Raw genomic sequence first — 24,287 nt, 5'->3', positions numbered from 1 at the left:
CTTGCTTGGGTTGGCTCTGCTACTCCTGCTGCTGCCAGAGCCACAACTCTCTGCTGGGTCCCTCCCGTTATGTTGGGTTGGCAGCGCCAGGAGGCCTGGCTGCCTGCTGCCATGGCAGGTGGCATTATTAATTTGAGCCTTCCGTTTTATTTCCTCTCCACTTTTAAACGACTTTTCGAGGAGCACTTTGTTGGCACCATCAGTGTTTTTTGTTCAATTAACTCAATTATGTTGTTTCTCATGGCTCTCTACTGTGTATGTGTGTGCGTGTGTGCATACTTGAATGTGACAACATCTTGTTCTCGTATGCCACAAAGATGATATGCAAGAACACTGTCTCTAGTTTGAATGGGTGTTAAAGGCTGGAAGCTGTAATTACTCTTTTGATCAAGGATCAACTGAAATGTGGTTCACTGTGATGAAATGTAAATAAAGACACTTCTCTCTACCTATAAAATATTAATCTTCAGAAGTTGTATTAAAAAACTGTTTGTCTTAGCTGTGCGTGATGGCGTAATGCAAATAATAACTTTCAATGAGTTTCCATCGCATTTTCAACTGTACTGTGCTCTAGCCAACAGTTCGCAGATACAGTGCAGGTATAGCCTACTACAATATTTATTGGAAAGGAGCATCACTTTCACCACCCTGTGAAGTTCATCATAACTTATTTCATCTGTAGCCTAATAAACTGCATTGTCCCAAGTTTACTTCAATATGATGGTTATTATATCAATATTTGCACATAAAGGCATTTCCACCACCATTTCACGCATTAATAAATTTTACAGACACAAAAATATCCTACCATGTCGAACAAACAAATTGTCTGTCACTTTATAAAATTTAACTGAAACTTCTTGTTTCCAACCCAGCTGCTGTGATTTATTTGTAAATTTTTTATAAGGAATGACTTTACTCGCATAAAAACTGTGGATGGAAATGTGGAGTGACACAAATTTTTTGGGAGCCGAAATGTCGCAAAGCTTTAAATGGGCACTCAGAATTCTTTGTAAGCTATCGATGAGGTTATATTTGTCAGTTTTGTGACATTGTGCCTTTTGAAATCAATATGACTTCTGGAAGTATCTTCAGTCAGCAGGAGCAGTTAGAATAGTGATGTAGAGACCTTTAATTAACTCTCACACAGAGAGAGAGAGAGAGAGAGAGAGAGAGAGAGAGAGAGAGAGAGAGAGAGAGAGAGAGAGAGAGAGAGAGAGAGATTTTTTTTGGCCTTGGCTTGTAGACCTACAGACATATCACTGTGGATTTAGGCACATAGAGTTTTTACAGCCATGCTTTTTGAAGTTTGGAATTAATTTCTGACACATCGATTTAACTAGCTGCACCTTTTCCACAGTGCTCCATTTTGCTGTCAGTGTGGTGCTAATGCTCTCTTTCAAGTCAGAATGACCCAGAGCAGGACTCCGAGGCACATGAGTTGCGTTAGAGCTGTTACCATTATCAAATTAAACAGCTGAAGGACCAAGGCGTCAAAGCCACCACAAGTAGGGTGTCACGCCCTAGCTCTAGGGACTCTTTTAAGTTGAGCCAGGGTGTATAGAGTTTATGTTTTGTGCCCGTTGTGTCTAGTCTAGTTTTTGTATATCTATGTTGGCCAGAGTGGTTCTCAATCAGAGGCAACGAGTATCAGCTGTTGCTGGTTGTCTCTGATTGGGAACCATATTTAGTCAGGTGGTTTTCCCACAGTGTTTGTGGGATCTTGTTCCGTGGTTTGCACCTGTGGACGTCACGTATCGATTTGTTGTTTTGTTCGTGTATCATTTAATAAATAAGTATGTTCACCTTCCACGCTGCGCCTTGGTCCTCTATATCCGACGATCGCGACATAGGGCCTAAACAGCAGTAAAACACCACTTTACTTTAACTTACTAGGGCAAATGCAAATAGAAGAGCAAGCATGTTGACATTTCAAAATAATTAACTTTTATAAGTATATAAATTATTAACTGGATTGGTGAATTATCAAAAGGGCTTAGTTTGACCTGCTGTGTTTCTCCCCTCAAGGTAATTGGACCAATTAGTGGTTATTAATTAAAACAACATGGAAGCTTATGGTTGTATGTCTCTAGGCTACTAGACCACGTCATCATGCCTGCTTATCACTGGCCTCCACATTTATGCAATGTGTCAAAAACATTGAGAATTTACAAGAAAATAAACAAATAAGGAAATAAAATATTAAATTAACAAAACATTAAAATCCCTCAGAAGAATGATTCTTCATGATAACCAAACAGAAGGATGCGTGCAGCGTGAGAAGTGTATTATTATGCCAGTTGTGTTCAGAGGTATTTAAGGACATCTCAATACGAGGGTGTATCTACGTATCTACGTTTCTCATCGATACACACTACCACACTCTACAGATTAGAATTAAGAGTTCAGACTCTAAACCCCTAAACACTCCTCTCTTCTCCTCCTCCTCTCCCATCCATCCATTTCCCCTCCCGTTCCCGCACATTATTGAAACCATTCTAATATATTCTGCTGTGTTTTTGTAATGGGTAATGGCCCTCCCATCCCTCTCTTCCTCCCTATAGGTAGCCATGGTGATGTGGTTGGTGTTTTCAGTAGCATGGTGGTCTGATTGATGGTGACTTTCTCTTTCAGGAACATGACATGAGCACAAAAAGGACAACCTCCCAGTGAAAGCAGCTGAGGGACAAGAGAGGAGAAAGGCCCCAGAGGCAGGATAAGGCTCTGGGGGTCTGTAGGGGCCAGGGGGGCTCAGGGTTGGGGTAGGGGACTAAGGTCAGTCTAATTTGCATAGTGGCCACTCTTTTACACTCCCCGGTGAAAGGAAACATGTTTCATCCGCGAGGTGCTCGCTGTGTGAGGAGGACATTCATTGGTGATTTGGGTCCCATCTCGGGACAATAGCGCAGCGGGAGGTAACACAAACACCCTCTCTCTCTTTGCAGTTGGCTACAGAAAAGAACACTGACTTACTGGAGAATGGAAGGGAGACAGAGAGAGAGACTCTAGCTAACACACCGCACTCTTCACTGGACATAAGGAGAGAATGTTTAAGAATCTATCAATGCAGTCTCATTCCTTCAAATCTACCCTGTCCTCTTCACTCCCTCCTCTGTGAGTGGAGTTAACCAGAGAAGTGATTTGAAGCCACTTGACTCATTAGCGAAAGCTCTCAATCCACTTAAGGATGTTTCTAAGCACTGCACACAATTTTCCCTTCACCTCCAATGTTTCTAGTTGGAAATTAAATCTGCCGTGCCAATGCATGTTTTCTAATTATCAAGCACAAAGTAGGAGCAGAATGTTGGAGATGCCTTAGCAATTACATAACATTATCCTCCAAAAGCATCCCAGTGGGACTCATCAGCTTTGTAGCAGAGGAGGGACAAACAAAACATGTGCAAGAAAAATGAGATGCTGGAACATTCTCTACATTACTAACTGTGTTTTCATCCCAGTGTTTTGGTGCTCTTTAAATGTGAGTTATAATGCGTTTTTCTTTAGTGACATATTGAGGCTCAAGCACATATGGTCCAATTAGTCCCCATGGAATGTACTGTATAGGAGCTTAATGTATAGCTTAACTTGTCTTTACTGGTACACTACAGTACAGTGTGTGGTAGTGATTTTGCAGGCTTGGAAACTCAGCAGTCAAAAGTGTAGACATGACCCAGCAGCGTGTAATGGGTATGTGAGATACAGTATGTATCGTGCAAGCACGGGCCAGCCGACATCAAGCCAAACATGGGCCAGCCCACACCAAGCCTAGCACGGGCCAGCCCACACCAAGCCTAACACGGGCCAGCCCACACCAAGCCTAGCACGGGCCAGCCCACACCAAGCATAGCACGGGCCAGCCCACACCAAGCCTAGCACGGGCCAGCCCACACCAAGCCTAACACGGGCCAGCCCACACCAAGCCTAGCACGGGCCAGCCGACACCAAGCCTAACATGGGCCAGCCCACACCAAGCCTAGCACGGGCCAGCCCACACCAAGCTTAACATGGGCCAGCCCACACCAAGCCTAACATGGGCCAGCCCACACCAAGCCTAGCACGGGCCAGCCCACACTAAGCCTAACATGGGCCAGCCCACACTAAGCCTAACATGGGCCAGCCCACACTAAACCCAGCACGGGCTAGCCCACACCAAGCCCAACTACCTCATAATGTAGAGGCGGGGGCTCATTCGAATATTTGTGGGTGTGGTTTCCAAATACCCCAATTCATGTTATGTTAAAAATAATACAAAATACATATTTCTGACACCATTCAAATCAACGAGGGTTCGGGACTTTAAAGCCAATTATCTCGGAATCCTTGTTTTTCAGATATAAGTTCACAAGTTATTTTTGTGCAACCGTTACTGAGAGTGTCGTTCCAGTTTTTAAGTGTTCTGTTGTGTGATGTCAACAACAACAAAATATTGTGTACACTGCCAATGATGAAGTCTGTAAAAACACTTGGATAAGTGCATGTGACATAACAGAACGTTTCTCTGTTAAAGATATGTAAATGATATTAACAGCTTAGTTGTCTTTCTGACAATGTAACAGGCAGCTGATCCAAAAGGGTGGGCTTATTTCAGGCTAAGTGCCCTTGGGGCCACCTGTGTATCGGCCAAATGTGGGAAGCCTACATGGGTCCAATGTTTTGACCTGCATTGGGCCCACATTGTGCCAATGTTGGCTTGTTTGCTGGGAGAAGATGGGGTTATTTCAGGCAAAGTGAGTGCTGCCCTCACCAGATATGGCCTGCCCACGCGGGGCCACCCTGGGCCAATTCCTTGGGGGCCAATGTGGGAAGCCTACATGGGGCCAATATCTTTGCTCATCGGCTCCACATTGGCCCCCAAGGAATTGACCCAGTGCAGAAATGTTTGTTGGATCAGTTCCTGGAAATACAGAATAAAGAGAATTTAACAATAAACTCTCTCAACCTTAACCCAGACAAACCACAACATTTCTATGTTTATACAGTGCCTTCAAAAAGTATTCACACTCCTTGACTTTTTCCACATTTTGTTGTGTTACAGCCTAAATTTATAATAGATTAAACTGAGATTTTTGGTCACTGGCCTACACACAATACCCCGTAATAGCAAAGTGGAATTATGTTCCTAGAATTTCTTTAACAAATTAATAAAAAATGAAAAGCTGAAATGTCTTGAGTAAATAAGTACTCAATCCCATTTAGGGCTGACCCCAATTAGTCGAGTTTTTATTTTTGTCTAGCAGTAGCAAATATATACAGTGGGGAGAACAAGTATTTGATACACTGCCGATTTTCCAGGTTTTCCTACTTACAAAGCATGTAGACGTCTGTAATTTTTATCATAGGTACACTTCAACTGTGAGAGACGGAATCTAAAACAAAAATCCAGAAAATCACATTGTATGATTTTTAAGTAATTAATTAGCATTTTATTGCATGACATAAGTATTTGATACATCAGAAAAGCAGAACTTAATATTTGGTGCAGAAACCTTTGTTTGCAAAAACAGAGATCATACATTTCCTGTAGGTCTTGACCAGGTTTGCACACACTGCAGCAGGGATTTTGGCCCACTCCTCCATACAGACCTTCTCCAGATCCTTCAGGTTTCGGGGCTGTCGCTGGGCAATACAGACTTTCAGCTCCCTCCAAAGATGTTCTATTGGGTTCAGGTCTGGAGACTGGCTAGGCCACTCCAGGACCTTGAGATGTTTCTTACGGAGCCAATCGTTAGTTGCCCTGGCTGTGTGTTTCGGGTCGTTGTCATGCTGGAAGACCAGCCACAACCCATCTTCAATGCTCTTACTGAGGGAAGGAGGTTGTTGGTCAAGATCTCGCGATACATGGCCCCATCCATCCTCCCCTCAATACGGTGCAGTCGTCCTGTCCTCTTTGCAGAAAAGAATCCCCAAAGAATGATGTTTCCACCTTCATGCTTCACGGTTGGGATGGTGTTCTTGGGGTTGTACTCATCCTTCTTCTTCCTCCAAACACGGCGAGTGGAGTTTAGACCAAAAAGCTCTATTTTTGTCTCATCAGACCACATGACCTTCTCCCATTCCTCCTCTGGATCATCCAGATGGTCATTGGCAAACTTCAGACGGGCCTGGACATGCACTGGCTTGAGCAGGGGGACCTTGCGTGCGCTGCAGGATTTTAATCCATGACGGCGTAGTGTGTTACTAATGGTTTTCTTTGAGACTGTGGTCCCAGCTCTCTTCAGGTCATTGACCAGGTCCTGCCGTGTAGTTCTGGGCTGATCCCTCACCTTCCTCATGATCATTGATGCCCCACGAGGTGAGATCTTGCATGGAGCCACAGACCGAGGGTGATTGACTGTCATCTTGAACTTCTTCCATTTTCTAATAATTGCGCCAACAGTTGTTGCCTTCTCACCAAGCTGCTTGCCTATTGTCCTGTAGCCCATCCCAGCCTTGTGCAGGTCTACAATTTTATCCCTGATGTCCTTACACAGCTCTCTGGTCTTAGCCATTGTGGAGAGGTTGGAGTCTGTTTGATTGAGTGTGTGGACAGGTGTCTTTTATACAGGTAACGAGTTCAAACAGGTGCAGTTAATACAGGTAATGAGTGGAGAACAGGAGGGCTTCTTAAAGAAAAACTAACAGGTCTGTGAGAGCCGGAATTCTTACTGGTTGGTAGGTGATCAAATACTTATGTCATGCAATAAAATGCAAATGAATTACTTAAAAATCATACAATGTGATTTTCTAGATTTTTGTTTTAGATTCCGTCTCTCACAGTTGAAGTTTACCTATGATAAAAATTACAGACCTCTACATGCTTTGTAAGTAGGAAAACCTGCAAAATCGGCAGTGTATCAAATACTTGTTCTCCCCACTGTATATATATTTTTTTATGGCACACGATACACCGATCTTATTTGCGCCCATCTCAGTGAACTAATCCATTGTGGAGGCTGAGACTAAAAGGCTCTGCATGGTCAATCCAATGTCTGCATTGGCCGAACAGCATTTTATGGTGATACGGCCTCTGCAGAAGTCAGGGCATTCATACTTCTTGCGCCTCACAGAGCAGTGCAGAGCTGTTGTGAAGGAAGTTGTCAAGGAAGTGAGTTTGTGTTTATACAGGACCTCCCACCCTCAACTACCGTCAACCAATCATGTCAGTGCAGAGCTATACGGAGCCCTCCGCATTGTTAAAACATTTGGGAGGCGCATGGCAATGCGGTACGGAGCTCAATTTGGCCTCTGCATGCCTCCGGAGTCACCCTCCATACGGAGCCTCCGACCACATTTCAAGCACAAATTGCCTTTTAGCCACACTCCCCTTGTTCTTGGACTGTGCCGCCAATTTATGCTTGATCCGAAAATGTGGTCGGATTAAATTGTTTTTTTCTTCATCAATCTACACACAATACCCCATAATGACAAAACAAATACAGGTTTTTAGAAATGTTTGCTAATAAATAAATTAAACATTAAAAATTATAATAATATTACATTTACATAAGTATTCAGACCCTTTACTCAGCACCTTTGGCAGCGATTACAGCCTCGAGTCTTCTTGGGTATGACGCTACAAGCTTGGCACACCTGTATTTGGGGAGTTTCTCCCATTCTTCTCTGCAGATCCTCTCAAGCTCTGTCAGGTTAGATGGGGAGCGTTGCTGCACAGCTATTTTCAGGTCTCTCCAGAGATGTTTGATCAGGTTCAAGTCTGGGCTCTGGCTGTGCCATTCAAGAACATTCAGAGACTTGTCCCAAAGCCACTCCTTCATTGTCTTGGCTGTGTGCTTAGGGTCGTTGTCCTGTTGGAAGGCGCCCTAGTCTGAGGCCCCTGAGCGCTCTGGAGCAGGTTTTCATCAAGGATCTCTCTGTACTTTGCTCTATTCATCTTTCCCTCGATCCTGACAAGCCTCTCAGTACCTGCCACTGAAAAACATCCCCACAGCATGATGCTGCCACCACCATGTTTCACCGTAGGGATGGTGCCAGGTTTCCTCCAGACGTGACGCTTGGCATTCAGGCCAAAGAGTTCAATCTTGGTTTCATCAGACCAGAGAATCGGGCTGTCAAGCGGGCTGTCAAGTGCCTTTTACTGAGGAGTGGCTTCCGTCTGGCCACTCTACCATAAAAGCCTGATTGGTGGAGTGCTGCAGAGATGGTTGTCCTTCTGGAAGGTTCTCCCATCTCCACAGAGGAACTCTGGAGCTCTGTCAGAGTGACCATCGGATTCTTGGTCACCTCCCTGACCAAGGCCCTTCTCCCCCGATTGCTCAGTTTGGCCGGTCGGCCAGCTCTAGGAAGAGTCTTGGTGGTTCCAAACTTCTTTCATTTAAGAATGATGGAGGCAACTGTGTTCTTGGGGACCTTCAATGCTGCAGAAGTTTTTTGATACCCTTCTCCAGATCTGTGCCTCGACACAATCTTGTCTCGGAGCTCTACAGACAATTCCTTTGACCTCATGTCTTGGTTTTTGCTCTGACATGCACTGTCAACTGTGGGACCTTATATAGACAGGTGTGTGCCTTTCCAAATCATGTACAATCAATTCAATTTACCACATGTGGAATCCAATCAAGTTGTAGAAACATCTCAAGGATGATCAATGGAAACAGGATGCACCTCATAGCAAAGGGTCTGAATACTTATGCAAATAAGGTATTTCTGTTTTTTATTTTTAATACATTTGCAAAAATGTCTAAAAACCTGTTTTCGCTTTGTCATTATGGGGTATTGTGTATAGATTGAGGAACATTTTCTACTCCAGCCTGCCTGCTTTCCCAGGACACTGCTGTTGACCCACAGCTTGCGTTGTTTTCGCTTTGTCATTATGGGGTATTGGGTATAGATTGATGAGGATATTAAAAAAAAATCCATTTTAGAAAAAGGCTGTAAAGTAACAAAATGTGGAAAAATTCAAGGGGTCTGAATACTTTCCGAAGGCACTGTATATCACCAGTAGTACATTTACCGTTAATTCCTATCATTTCTAATCTACAATATTTGTTTGGTTACGGTAATTTCTGTTAATGCATTAAATATATTATTATTCCAGTCTTTTACCGTTCTCATTGTCAGAGTGGACACGTTGTTTGCAGAGCGCACAACCTATGCTTGTGAGAAACAAGTTTTGGTTTATTTCATTCCATTTACGAGTTGTCAATTTAGTCATTGTCTTTTGTTTGGAGCGCTCCTGTCAATGTTGAGTAAGGACATGCACCTGATTACGCATAGAAGTAGGCCTATAGGCTACCTGGCCTGCACGCAACTGTAGGCATATAAATGTGCCCATTTGGGGATCTGATAGTATTTCTGATTTGACTTAACTCACCACTTATGAGCTGTGGAGCTTCTCAAAGTAATGTTTTCTTCACCTCAAACAGCAAGTAAACAAAGTCTGTTTTTACATCCATTGAGATTGACAATAGTTCCTCAATGTATTTGATTTTTTCCCCCTGCTCTCTCCCTTTTGATAACCACTCAGCGTGAAAGGGAAAAATGTCATGCAGGGATACAGTGGAAACGTCATAAAATAGGCATACCTGATTACTTCTTATCCCTTGTGCAAATAGCCTACAGCTGTGTCTTCCCAAGCTCACTGACTCAGGGAAACTCTGAGGGCCCAGATTATTTTTTACAATGTTGTAGGGCTGGGCGGTATACCGTATTTTATATACCAGTATTGATGCAAGGACCGGTCTGGGTTTTTACTTTACCTTCTATAACGGTATTTGAATGTTTGGTTTATTTAAATGTGATACGCCGTGTGTAACGTCCATTTTTATAGTTTACTTCGCTATCTCTATCCGCTCTCTCTCTCTCCATGCTGCTTTCCACACAGACATAGCCCCACTCCCTGTCACTCAAGGAGCGCATTTGTTGTTCCTTGACCACAAGACACTTGCCTTCAGTCTGCATGGTCAATGTAGCACATGCAACAATGTTGATGACAAAGATGCTGTTTTCACTTTGCTTATTAATATAAATCCACTAGTGTTCTATAATTACACTATTAGTTTGTGTTTCTTACATCTGCAAACAGCTAGTTTGTCTTTTCTTAGCAAGTTGGGCCTAAATCCTATTAGCCGCTAATGTTAATGCTAATCGCTAGCTAGCTAATAAATGTACTGAGTCAGAGCAAACGTAATTAGCTATACAGCCTGATAATACCAGTGATGGTGTATATCTAAATCAGCATGTTGTTTGTGCAACTATCTTATAAATCAAATATGTTAGCTACATGAAGTAGCTAAGAGAACATTCAATGTAGCCAAATATTAAAGGGTCCCCTATGAAACACTTATCAACACTTTAGTTTCTAGTTCCTAACCTGTCACAATAATTCCTCCCTGGCATTTTCATTCATTGTCATGTCAAACAACACTGTATTCAAAGTGCCCACTATTATATTCATTATATTTCCATGATTCCAACAGTTCACCCAAGTGTTTTGCTCTAAATCGCAAGTCAAATCGCAATTGCAACATTTGGATAAAAATAAGGCCTATATTGTTTGCCCATATTGTGCAGCCCTACATGGCAGTGTGGAAATGATGTCAAATGAGTGCAACAAATGCAGAAATTGATAAAAATGCAGCAATTTTTTCAGATTGGAGAAAGTCCCATTGAAATCACTTACAATGTATGTGTTGCCACCCTAGGGTCATGCACTACTCAAATAATTGTTTTAACTTTTATTATCCAAAAACATAAAATACCATGAAATACTGTCATACCGTCCAATTGTTTTTAAAATACTGTGATATTATATTTTGGCCATATCGCCCAGCCCTACAATGTTGCAAGTTTTCTAGAGAAAGCTTTGGGCCGGACCCAAGTTAATAGTTGATACAATGTTTCAGACAGGCCATGCGTAGCCAATGTTATTTATAGGATATTTCTTTTTATCAGGATATTTTCTACCTGCAGGCTGCAATGTTTTTATTTGTTGGCTTTATAGGCTATTTTATTGGCAATAGAAGTTACTTTTTAGGTTTATATCATTTTCATTTAGATTTGGATAGAAATTTGATTAACTACATGACAATGATTTTTATTTACGAAGACATTATTATAAAGAAATGAAACTGTTCGACGAAAATTTGCATATGAAAACCATAAATGGCACGCAGATCGGTCGAAATTGTACGATTTGAAATGTCATTCCACATCAGAAAGGTTGCTGACTCCTCATGTAGCCTATTACCAGCAACTTCAGGAGAGTAACGGCAGAATCTGCGAAAGCCAGTAGGAGCGGGAGGAGGATGGTCGGATCAGGTTTTTTTATTCTGGTTATCTTGATCTCTGGCTCCCACTCCCTCAAACAGTGTGCTTAAAGCATCAGACAAGCTCAATGCATATATAGTTGATTTTATAAAACATTTATAGGGTGTGTCTATATATGGAAAAATACACTTGATAAAATTTAGACCAATCGATTGGTCGAAGAACAGACGACTTTTGGTCAACCAAGATTATTTTTAGTCTGGAGCAGCCCTAACCCCTTTGTTATGGCAAGCCTAAATAAGTTCAGGAGTAAATATGTGCTTAACATGTCACGTAATAAGTTGCATGGTGTTTAACATGATTGTTGAATGACTACCTCATCTCTGTACCCAACACATACAATTATCTGTAAGGTCCCTCAGCCGAGCAGTTAAGGGAGGTTTTCCAATGCCTCAAAAAGTGGGGCATCTATTGGTGGATGGGTAAAAAAAAGCATGGTGAAGTTATTAATTACACTTTGGATGTTGTATCAATACACCCAGTTACTACAAAGATACAGGCATCATTCCTAACTCCGTTGCCGGAGAGGAAGGAAATTCCTTAGGGATTTCACCACGAGGTCAATGGTGACTTTAAAACAGTTACAGAGTTTAATGGCTGTGATAGGAGAAAACTGAGGGTGGATCAACAACATTGTAGTTATTCCACAATACTAACCTAAATGACAGAGTGAAAAGAAGGAAGCCTGTAAAGAATAAAACATGCATCCTGTTTGCAATAAGGCACTAAAGTAAAACTGCAAAAAATGTGGCAAAGAAATGAACTTTACGTCCTGAATACAAAGTGTTATGTTTGGGGCAAATCTAACACAACACATCACTGAGTACCAGTGTCCATATATTTTCAAGCATGGTGATGACTGCATCATGTTATGGGTATGCTTGTCATTGGCAAGGACTGGGGAGTTTTCCAGGATAAAAGGTAGAAACAGAATAGGCACAGGTAAAATCCTAGAGGAAAACCTGGTTCAGTCTGCTTTCCAACAGATACTGGGAGACAAATCCACCTTTCAGCAGGATAATAACCTAAAACACAAGGCCAAATATACACAGGAGTTGCTTACTAAGGCGACGTTGAATGTTCTTGAGTGGCCTAGTTAGTTTTGACTTAAATCGGCTTGAAAATCTGTGGCAAGACTTGAAAATGGCTGTCTAGCAATGATCAACAACTTGAAGAATTTAGAAAATAATAATGTGCAAACATTTTACAATCCAGGTGTGAAAAGCACTTAGAGATTTAGCCAGAAAGGCTCAAAGATATAATCTCTGCCAAAGATTATTCTAACATGTATTGACTCTGGGGTGTTAATACTTATGTAAATTATATATTTCTGTATGTAGTTTTTAATAAACGTGCAAACAGTTCTAAAAACATGTTTTCACTTTGTCATTATGGGGTATTGTGTGTAGATGGGTGAGGGGGGAAAAAATATATTTAATCAATTTTGAACTAAACCGTAACACAACAAAATGTGGAATAAGTCAAGGGGTATGAATACTTTCTGAAGGCACTGTATATGGCTAGTACAGTATGTGTCTTAAACGGAGCCAACAGTCACTTCCTATTTGGGATGTTATCTCTCTTCTGTTACTTGATCATTAGCTGAGTGTGGGAGGCAGACTGTCTGTGACGCACATACTATAGAAGAGATGCTTGGCACTATTACTGGTCTCCTCCTCTCCTCCTACTCTTTTACTTTTGTGTTGATTGATCCTTCTGTCTGCCGCTAAGGCCTTACCATATTCTGCTCCCTCATATTTCAGACTGAACAGTGGAGTAGTAGCCAGCTGTAAAGGCATGACGGGTCATTGCATGCAATAAAGTGAGCCATTGTATAAGCTCATTGAGGGTGTGCAAGCTGTCATACTGAGTTTGTGCTCTTTTCCTGGGTTGAGATGTGTTGATGTTAGTTAATCTGTGGATTACTGCAGGATGGTGTTATTGTATTATTGCTCTGCTGTAATTGAGGTTAAGGGAGCAGGAGGGGCCTAACGGCTTTATGATGCATATATATCTAAATATAGCTCACTGAAAGTAATGTTCTCGCATGAGTATGCTCTCAAAATCTCTTTATTTTTTTTAGCAGACTCTCTTATCCAGAGCAACTTACAGGAGCAATTAGGGTTAAGTGCCTTGCTCAAGGGCACATCGACAGATTTTTCACCTAGTCAGCTCGGGGATTAGAACCAGCGACCTTTCGGTAACTGGCACAATGCTCTTAACCACTAAGCTACTTGCCACCCCAACGTATTGGATCATTGCTGGAGGGTGGTAAGTAGGGCCAGGCCGATACCAGTATCGCAGTACTCGTTAGTATCGTGGCAAGGAAACAAAACACGAAGGATTCAACTTCGTGTTATCTTTTTTTCAAGGTATAGCACACAATATTTTTAGCAGGTTTTTAAAGGACTAAATAATTTGGTCTGCTTCGTGTTTTCCTTTTTTGCCATGCAATAAATATTGCGATACTGCAGGCCCTAGTGATAAGGAGAACTACATGTTTTATGCAACTCTTCTCTCTGCTGATTTACTCTGTGACGAAAACCCCTAATTGTGCATTCACTATATTTATCCCAATCTACTCCAGCCTGCCTGTTTTCTCAGGACACTGCTGTTGACCCACGGCTGGTGGCAGCATCATGTTATGGGGATGTTTTTCAGTGGCAGGGATTGGGAGATTAGTCTGGATCGAGGGAAAGATGAGCGGAGCAAAGTACAGAGAGATCATTGATAAAAACCTGCTCCAGAGCACTCAGGACCTCAGACTGGGGAGAAGGTTCACCTTCCAACAGGACAACAACCCTAAGCACATAGCCAAGACAACGCAGGAGTGGCTTCGGGATAAGTCTCTGAATGTCCTTGAATGACCCAGCCAGAGCCCGGACTTGAACCCGATCAAACATCTCTGGAGAGACCTAAAAATAGCTGTGCAGTGACGCTCTCCATCCAACCTGACAGAGCTTGAGAGGATCTGCAGAGAAGAATGGGAGAAACTCCCCAAATACAGGTGTGCCAAGCTTGTAGCGTCATACCCAAGAATACTTGAGGCTGTAATCGCAGCAAAAGGTGCTTCAACAAGGAAGAGTCTTGGTGTTTCCAAACTTCTTCCATTTAAGAATGATGGAGGCCACTGTGTTCTTGGGGACCTTCAATGCTGCAGAAATGTTTTGGTACCCTTCTCCAGATCTGTGCCTCGACACAATCCCGTCTCGGAGCTCTACGGACAATTCCTTTGATCTCATAGCTTGGTTTTTGCTCTGACATGCACTGTCAGCTGTGGGGCATCATATAGACAGGTTGTGTGCCTTTCCAAATCATGTCCAATCAATTGAATTTACCACAGGTGGACTCCAATCAAGTTGTAGAAACATCTCAAGGATGATCAGTGGAAACAGGATGCACCTGAGCTCCAGTTCAAGTCTCATAGCAAAGGGTCTGAATACTTATGTAAATAAGGTATTTCTGTTTTTTATTTTGAATAGATTTGAAACATTTCTAAAAACCTGTTTTCACTTTGTTATTATGGGGTATTGTGTGTAGATTGAGGAACATTTTCTACTCCAGCCTGCCTGTTTTTCCAGGACACTGCTGTTGACCCACAGCTTGCGTTGTTTAGCTCTGTTAAATGTTGTTTATTCTTATTATACTCTCATTAGTGTGGAGCAGGCTGGCTCCCCTTGCACTTCTCTCCCACGCCTCCAGTCACTTATTAATATGATGAAATGGAGGGAGAGCAGAGAGCGGAGCAGGTAAAACAGAGCAGAGAGGCCTGAGCAGGGCCAGGGAGAGTGAGCGGGAGAGCAGACTGGGTGGGATGGAGAGAATGAGAGGATAAATGAGGGCTGGATGTTGGGGATGGTGAGCACTGCCATCCATTCTGCCCCACTGCGCTGTCGCAGGGAGGGGGCTGTGAGGGTTAGGGGGTGGGGGTCAGAGGGAGGGAGGGAGGGGCTGTTCAGTGTGTGGAGTTAGCCATGGTGGCGTGGGGGTTTGGAGAGGTCAGCTCCTGTCCAGTTAGTGTGGCCAGTAGGTTTTGTATGGTGATATCCAGACATTAAAATGGAATTCAAAAATATTCAAAAATGTTTTGAACTTAGTAAGAAATCAACTAAATGTATTGAACTTTATACGCCCATGATTATCATAAGACATTAACAAAATCCATCGGTGATTCGTATTTTGCTTAGACTTTCTGAATAGGCAACGCAGGAATGCCCCTGTCTGTGTGTGCGTGTGTCTACTACTTTGTGTAGTCGTTAGCAATGATGCTAATATAACCCTAATTATTCAACTTATTTATCTATCACCTTCTCCGACCTTCCTGTGGGTTCGATGATAAAGAGTCGGGTCATACACAAATTATTTTCTATAATTTAATCTGTCCAAGTAGCAGCAGCACAAACTTTAGTGGCACAACAAGTTAAAATCTCCATCACTTCACTTCTCTGTCACTCACACATCTCTCACGTGGATATCTGCGCAGCTGAGTATGGAAAGGGTATTTTCAGAATAAGAGTCCCAACATAAAAGCTGTATGGCAATACCATAATAAGATACTCATTCAATATTTCTGTTGTTATTCCAAAACCATGACTACAGTAATAATGATAACCGTCTTCTGGTAGATGAAAAGGCTTTCCAAAACATCTTATCAATTAAATGTTAACTATAAAGTAGCTAGTTCCTAACAAAGTATCATGATGTCATGATTATTTGCTGCATCAATCCAGTGGTGATTTATTTAGCAAACTCTGCAATCACATGTGTGCTACAGAAACACAGCTAACCAAACAAGTATCTTGCTGGTGCTCAGTTAAAGTAAAGGGTATCTACACCCAAAAATGACTTTCTAAGATTTTTCCCAGACCTCAAAAGTCGTCTCCTGATGTGGTTAAGCATTGTTGTGGACTAAAAACATCAAATATTGTTTTTCGATTAAAAAAGTGTGATTTTGAGAGTGTAAACCTGAAGAAACTGGAAAAAGCTGAAAACTGGAAAAAGCTGAAACCTGGAAAAACAAAACTGAGAAAAACGGAATCTGGGGAAAAAATTAAAAAGAATTAGGCAAAAAATATAACAGATTTCATAGTGCCCTATAATAGCTTACACTGAAACAGGAAATCTGTATTGATTATAAACACAAGACAGCAGCCCAGCCATAAATGTGTCAGCAGCCCCTGCTATCTATTTACTAACCACAGAAATCTGTTTCTATTTATGGGATCAAACATTATAACTGCCTTTGTTGTGCTACTACATTGGGCAAAGCCTAACTCTTGTTATCATGCTCAGCCGTAATTGGAGAAACAGCTTCTTTTAGAGCAGATAATCATTAGCAGCAGTAACCGCCAGAGCAGGTATGTTCAGAGACAGCCCTCCCATGTACTGCACTATACTGTAATGGTGCATCCTTTGTGGGATTGTTTTGTCTGCACAGTCAGGGGGTGTTGCAACACTTTAATAAGCAGAAATAGAACGGGATGTTATTTGGAGGCTTAATTGCTTAATCTGGGCTTTTAGGAGGGAAAGTGGGGTAAAACAGGCCGACAAGGGAGGGAGGTAGCTGCTGCTTGGAGGGGAGAGAAGGGCTTGTTTTATGGGCTGGTAATGGTTTTTGTGGGTGGATTTCACACATTACGGTTGGATGGGGAAACAAATCCACAGCAGCGCCTCTGTGATCACATGCTCACAACATGATATTATAAACCAGGAGTAAACAGTGAGGCTTTTGCAAATGGATTGAGGGGTGCATGGCGTTCACTATTAATCTAGTGCACTTTGGCGTTTAGTGTGCCTGTGTCTATGGGAATGAATTAGCCCTGGGCGGAGAACAAAGACATTCATCACCTCCCAGACGCACGGCAGGTGATTGATATCTCCAACCTTTTCCTGACACTGTAGCTCCGCAGTGAAGAACCTGCCATTCTTTCTGGGGATGATGATTCACTGAACAATGCTAGTAGATGTATACTGGCAGATCAGATCAGTAAAGAGGCTTGTGGAGATACTGATGGATGCACTGCTCTGCAGACTGGAAGGGAGACGATTGGGTGGCAGGTAGGCACTACAGGTTTTGGATCCAGAGTGAAGTCAGATAAACTAATAAAGTTAGTATCGTTGAGTCTTTGTGCTCTCATTATTATCTCTAACTTCCCTCATACTTTATATCACTGTATCTGTGAGGAGGTTGAGCTCAGTAAAAAATATCCTCAAACCATTGTGTTTAACCTTCATCTACAAGCTGCTGGCTGTAAGCTACTGCTACTACTGGGTTACTTCATGGTGTTTCTGGTCTCTTTCACTCCCCTAACAACTGAACACTCCTTTTTACAGCAAGCCTTAGCACTGCCTGAAACCCCTAAGTCATACAGAGACAGGCAGTGCAAAGTACAGTAGAGCCACTCACAAGCTCATATACATTCATACTGACTCACACTCTCTATCTCTCTCTCTTTCCCTCTCACACACTAGTCTGTATAAAGTAAGGGCAATGTCCTTTAGGATAGGCCTGTCTGTCAAAGCACCTGGCCAGGACTTTTCCCATGGTAGTTTTACAGGGTGGGGAGGGAGGGAGAAAGCGGAGGAGGGAGGGAGGCGGTCTTAAAGGCCAGCCATCAGAAAGACCAGATGGAGAGAGCCTGTAAATAAGTATTTTAGTGGAGCGAGAGTGGGAGAGAAAGAAATGGAGAGAAAGAGAGAGGGAGGACTGGACGAACAGGGTTGCAGAGGATGGTAAAATTTGAACGCGCACACATTTGCTTGTCCACAATTATTATAATTTTTACTCTGCATTGTTGGGAAGTGCTCGTAAGCAAGCATTTCACAGTAAAGTCTACACATGTTGTATTTGGCGCATGTGACAAATAAAATTGAATTGAATTTGTACACACACAAGCACTATCTGGTGCTCCCGGCCATCCCTGACTAGTGAGATTCGGCCATATCCCAAGAGCTTCCCGAAATTGAAAATATTTTTGGCCCCTCTTCAGTGTGTTTATTAATTTCCTTTCTGTGTTTATTTTTGTGCTGCTGCCTAGCCTCGGGAGTGTTTGGGTGTGTTTGTCAGTCTGTGTATCTGAATGTTTTAGTTTTGTGTATCTGTGTGTGACACAATTGTGTGTTTGGGTGTGTTTATGTGTACTTGGTGTAGGGGAGTAATTGCATATCTCTGTGCTATAGTTTTTCAGTGTAACATTGCACCCCTGTCCCTCCCTTCCCCTCTCTCTGTCCTCTACTGGCTTACACAGGCCATTAAGCCCAAATGGTACCAGCCACATGAATACCCATGAATACAGAGGATCTGAGTCAAGATCTCCATTTCACCCCACCTCTCCCAAAATGTGCTCCTGTTCCCTTTCTTTCTTTCTTTCTTTCTTTCTTTCTTTCTTTCTTTCTTTCTTTCTTTCGTTCTTTCGTTCTTTCGTTCTTTCGTTCTTTCTTTCTTTCGTTCTTTCGTTCTTTCGTTCTTTCTTTCTTTCGTTCTTTCTTTCTTTCTTTCTTTCTTTCTTTCTTTCTTTCTTTCTTTCTTTCTTTCTTTCTTTCTTTCTTTCTTTCTTTCTTTCTTTCTTTCCCTCCCTCCCTCCCTCCCGCCACTCCACTTCTCACTTATAAACTTGTCCCTTTTCCCTCATTCATTTCCTTCCTTTCTCTTTTTTTGTCTCTGTCCCACCTCCCCCTATGTCTCTACTTATCTTTTTCAGTTTCTCTGCTCTCGCTCTCTCCTTCTCTCCGTTTCTCTGGCTCCGCCTGCCTCCCCAAGGGAAAGTGTTCTGTTTTCAGATTGGGCACAGGAAGGCAGGACAGCCCTCTCTCCCTTGCCCTCCCTCTATCCCTCCCTCCCTGCTCTCTCTCTCCCGCTCTGTGAGTGAGTGAGTGAGTGAGTAAAGCAAAGAGGCAGGCATGTTTCAACAGATGGCTAGGGCTGTCCTGATTCAGCCACGACACCACACCGCTACTGGTTCACTGAGAACTCTGTGAGCGAGCTAGAGAGGGAGAGAGAGAAATGTAACTTTGGGGAGAGGGATTTCTGTTTTTTTCTTCATTTTAAACTCCCCCTCCCCTTTCCCTCCTCATTTCTCTGTGTCTATATTAGTGTTTTGTCTCTCTATCCGTACGTCTGAGAGAGTGGTCATGCAGCTAGAGAGAGAGATGGGAGCAGTGCATTGTGATGTGTGACTGATTACCCAGCCCAGAGCAGTGCCCCCTCCTCCAGCAGCTCTACTGGGTCAGCACCCTGGGACAGCACCTGCTCCCCTGACAGACATACACACGCTCAGGACCTGCATCTGTGTGAGGTACAGTGGCTTATCCTACTTTTCACTTTGCTGCCTCTCGCTCTCCCCCTTCCTCGCTTTCTCTCGCTCTTAACTCTCTCTTTTTTCTGCACTTGCTCCTGCTGGCTGCGCTGATGTAATTGGGCTCTGGGAATTCTAAGGAGGTAGTGTAGCGCAACACGGCTAACCCTCTATGTCTACAGTTACCCCCCCCCCCATTATGTGTGTGTTTCTCTGTCTTAAAGGAGCCAGGTTGTTTGTGCTTCATGCTGTCAGTTATTTTCTTGTTTAGTTTCTTCTAGTTTTTGCTTATCTCTTTGCTACCTTGCTGATGAGCACGTGGGAGCTTGCATTTGCTGACTAGGAGCCGTGTTACTGGGGGAAAGGGAGGGACGGTGTTACACCCTGTTCCCCTGCCTATAGCCTAGCCGCCACAGCCACCGGGAAGGAGAGAGAGAGACACGAGAAGAGAAGAGAAGAGAAGGGAAAGGGAGGTAGTGTTGGGTTGTTGGACAGACTCGAGCTGTCACTCACTATATGCATCAGGTACTGGTTTCCTGTTGAGCAACTCTGCAATGGGCTGTGATAGAGGAACACTGTTTCTGTTAATGTTACTTGGATAGTTGAAAGCATATAAGTAATTGTTTTTCAAACAGGAACTTCGATAAAGTGGAGATACTGTTTGAAGTGGAAAGTATGGGAATGTGAAGTGCCTAATTTCATTGTTTTGGTTTTATCACACTGTTGATAAATTATTGAAATATGATTTCTAGTTGCCTACGGTGGTCTAGCGGTCTAAGCCCCAGAAATTGTTTGAATCCAGCCAACTGCCCTTTGACACTGCCTCTCTCTATCTTTCCCCACTGTCATCCTCTCTATCTATCTGTTAACACTAGAACCGCTGGGCCTCGACGGACCCCCTTCAAGCTAACGAGCAGTTATTCTGACTGCAACATTCTAACAGTGTAATTAATAAATGTCATATATGCTATTGCAAAAATAATCATTTGGTTGTGTTTATGAAGGCCTTGGGTAACATTAGAATACTCTTTTTATGTTATTTCAAATAACACAATAGCATTTTCATTAGTATGTTACTGTAGGCTATACAGTGTATTCAGACCACTTCCCTTTTTCCACAACTTGTTCCACAAGTTACAGCCTTATTCTAAAATGGATTAAATAAATAAAAATCCTCATCAATCTACACACAATACCCCATAATGACAAAGCGAAAACAGGATTTTAGACATTTTTGCACCGATACCTTAGTTACGTAAGTATTCAGACCCTTTGCTATGAGTCTCGAAATTTCCAATGATCATCCTTGAGATGTTTCAACAACTTGATTGGAGTACACCTTTATTTATTTTATTATTATTATTATTAATTTTTTTCACCTTTATTTAACCAGGTAAGCCAGTTGAGAACAAGTTCTCATTTACAACTGCGACCTGGCCAAGATAAGGCAAAGCAGTGCGATAAAAACAACAACACAGAGTTACATATGGGGTAAAATAAAACAAAGTCAAAAATACAACAGAAAAAATATATATACAGTGTGTGCAAATGTAGCAAGTTATGGAGGTAAGGCAATAAATAAGCTATAGTGCAAAATAATTACAATTAGTATTAACACTGGAATGATAGATGTGCAAGAGATTATGTGCAAATAGAGATACTGGGGTACAAATGAGCAAAATAAATAACAATATAGGGATGAGGTAGTTGGGCGGGCTAATTTCAGATGGGCTGTGTACAGGTGCAGTGATCGGTAAGGTGCTCTGACAACTGATGCTTAAAGTTAGTGAGGGAGATAAGTGTCTCCAGCTTCAGAGATTTTTGCAATTTGTTCCAGTCATTGGCAGCAGAGAACTGGAAGGAATGGCGGCCAAAGGAAGTGTTGGCTTTGGGGATGACCAGTAAGATATACCTGCTGGAGCGCATACTACGGGTGGGTGTTGCTATGGTGACCAATGAGCTAAGATAAGGCGGGGATTTGCCTAGCAGTGATTTATAGATGGCCTGGAGCCAGTGGGTTTGGCGACGAATATGTAGTGAGGACCAGCCAACAAGAGCGTACAGGTCACAGTGGTGGGTAGTATATGGGGCTTTGGAGACAAAACGGATGGCACTGTGATAGACTACATCCAATTTGCTGAGTAGAGTGTTGGAGGCTATTTTGTAAATGACATCGCCGAAGTCAAGGATCGGTAGGATAGTCAGTTTTACGAGGGCATGTTTGGCAGCATGAGTGAAGGAGGCTTTGTTGCGAAATAGGAAACCGATTCTAGATTTAACTTTGGATTGGAGATTCTTAATGTGAGTCTGGAAGGAGAGTTTACAGTCTAACCAGACACCTAGGTATTTGTAGTTGTCCACATACTCTAGGTCAGACCCGTCGAGAGTAGTGATTCTAGTCGGGTGGGCGGGTGCAAGCAGCGTTCGGTTGAAGAGCATGCATTTAGTTTTACTAGTGTTTAAGAGCAGTTGGAGGCTACTGAAGGAGTGTTGTATGGCATTGAAGCTCGTTTGGAGGTTTGTTAACACAGTGTCCAATGAAGGGCCAGATGTATACAAAATGGTGTCGTCTGCGTAGAGGTGGATCTGAGAGTCACCAGCAGCAAGAGCGACATCATTGATATACACAGAGAAAAGAGTCGGCCCAAGAATTGAACCCTGTGGCACCCCCATAGAGACTGCCATAGGTCCAGACAACAGGCCCTCCGATTTGACACATTGAACTCTATCTGAGAAGTAGTTGGTGAACCAGGCGAGGCAGTCATTTGAGAAACCAAGGCTATTTAGTCTGCCAATAAGAATGCGGTGGTTGACAGAGTCGAAAGCCTTGGCCAGGTCAATGAAAACGGCTGCACAGTACTGTCTATTATCGATCGCGGTTATAATATCATTTAGGACCTTGAGCATGGCTGAAGTGCACCCATGACCAGCTCGGAAACCGGTTTGCATAGCGGAGAAGGTACGTAGGGATTCGAAATGGTCGGTGATCTGTTTGTTAACTTGGCTTTCAAAAACTTTTGAAAGGCAGGGCAGGATGGATATGGGTCTGTAACAGTTTGGATCTAGAGTGTCACCCCCTTTGAAGAGGGGGATGACCGCGGCAGCTTTCCAATCTCTGGGGATCTCAGACGTTACAAAAGAGAGGTTGAACAGACTAGTAATAGGGGTTGCGACAATTTCGGCGGCTAGTTTTAGAAAGAAAGGGTCCAGATTGTCTAGCCCAGCTGATATGTAGGGGTCCAGATTTTGCAGCTCTTTCAGAACATCAGCTGTCTGGATTTGTGTGAAGGAGAAGCGGGGGGGTGCATGTGCAAGTTGCAGCGGAGGGTGCAGAGCTGGTGGCCGGGGTAGTGGTAGCCAGGTGGAAAGCATGGCCAGCCGTAGCAAAATGCTTGTTGAAATTCTCGATTATTGTAGATTTATCGGTGGTGATAGTGTTTCCTAGCCTCAGTGCAGTGGGCAGCTGGGAGGAAGTGCTCTTATTCTCCATGGACTTTACAGTGTCCCAAAACTTTTTGGAGTTAGTGCTACAGGATGCAAATTTCTGTTTGAAAAAGATAGCCTTTGCTTTCCTAACTGCTTGTGTATATTGGTTCCTAACTTCCCTGAAAAGTTGCATATCGCGGGGGCTATTTGATGCTAATGCAGTACGCCACAGGATGTTTTTGTGCTGGTCAAGGTCAGTCAAGTCTGAGGAGAACCAGGGGCTATATCTGTTCTTAGTTCTGTATTTTTTGAATGGGGCATGTTTATTTAGGATTGAGAGGAAATTACTTTTAAAGAACAACCAGGCATCCTCTACTGACGGAATGAGATCTATATCCATCCAGGATACCTGGGCCAGGTCAATTAGGAAGGCCTGCTCGCTGAAGTGTTTTTGGGAGCGTTTGACAGTGATAAGGGGTGGTCGTTTGACCGCGGACCCGTTACGGACGCAGGCAATAAGGCAGTGATCGCTGAGATCCTGGTTGAAGACAGCGGAGGTGTATTTAGAGGGTAAGTTAGTCAGGATGATATCTATGAGGGTACCCATGTTTACGGATTTAGGGTTGTACCTGGTAGGTTCGTTGATAATTTGTGTGAGATTGAGGGCATCTAGTTTAGATTGTAGGATGGCCGGGGTGTTAAGCATATCCCAATTTAGGTCACCAAGCAGTACGAACTCTGAGGATAGATGGGGGGCAATCAATTCACATATGGTGTCCAGGGCACAGCTGGGGGCTGAGGGGGGTCTGTAGCAAGCGGCAACAGTGAGAGATTTATTTCTGGACAGGTGGATTTTTAGAAGTAGAAGCTCAAACTGTTTGGGCACAGACCTGGATAGTATGATAGAGCTCTGCAGGCTATGTCTACAGTAGATTGCAACTCCAACCCCTTTGGCAGTTCTATCTAGACGGAAAATGTTATAGTTGGGGATGGAAATTTCAGAATTTTTGGTGGCCTTCCTAAGCCAGGATTCAGACACTGCTAGAACATCAGGGTTGGTGGAGTGTGCTAACGCAGTGAATAACTCAAACTTAGGAAGGAGGCTTCTGATATTTACGTGCAGAAAACCAAGGCTTTTACGGTTTCAGAAGTCAACAAATGATAGCTCCTGGGGAGTAGGAGTGATACTGGGGGCTGCAGGGCCTGGGTTAGCCTCTACATCACCAGAGGAACAGAGGAGGACTAGAATAAGGATACGACTAAAGGCTTTAAGAACTGGTCTTCTAGTGCGTTGGGTACATA

General features: G+C 43.0%; 1 protein-coding gene across 2 annotated transcripts in view; it reads left to right on the top strand.

Moving 5' to 3' along the window:
- Nucleotides 1–19,151: 19,151 nt before the first annotated feature.
- LOC121538349 (extracellular sulfatase Sulf-2) overlaps nt 19,152–24,287 on the top strand; it is a 169,975-nt gene continuing 164,839 nt past the window's right edge. For both annotated transcript variants that reach the window (XM_041846254.2, XM_041846256.2), the window contains exon 1: nt 19,152–19,559. The gene's annotated coding sequence lies outside the window, so the exon portion shown is untranslated. The remainder of the gene's footprint in view (nt 19,560–24,287) is intronic.

This window comes from Coregonus clupeaformis, chromosome 24 (genome assembly GCF_020615455.1).
Source record: "Coregonus clupeaformis isolate EN_2021a chromosome 24, ASM2061545v1, whole genome shotgun sequence".
Taxonomy (NCBI): domain Eukaryota; kingdom Metazoa; phylum Chordata; class Actinopteri; order Salmoniformes; family Salmonidae; genus Coregonus; species Coregonus clupeaformis.
Note: the sequence above shows the minus strand (reverse complement) of the source record. Positions and strands in the feature narration are given on the sequence as shown.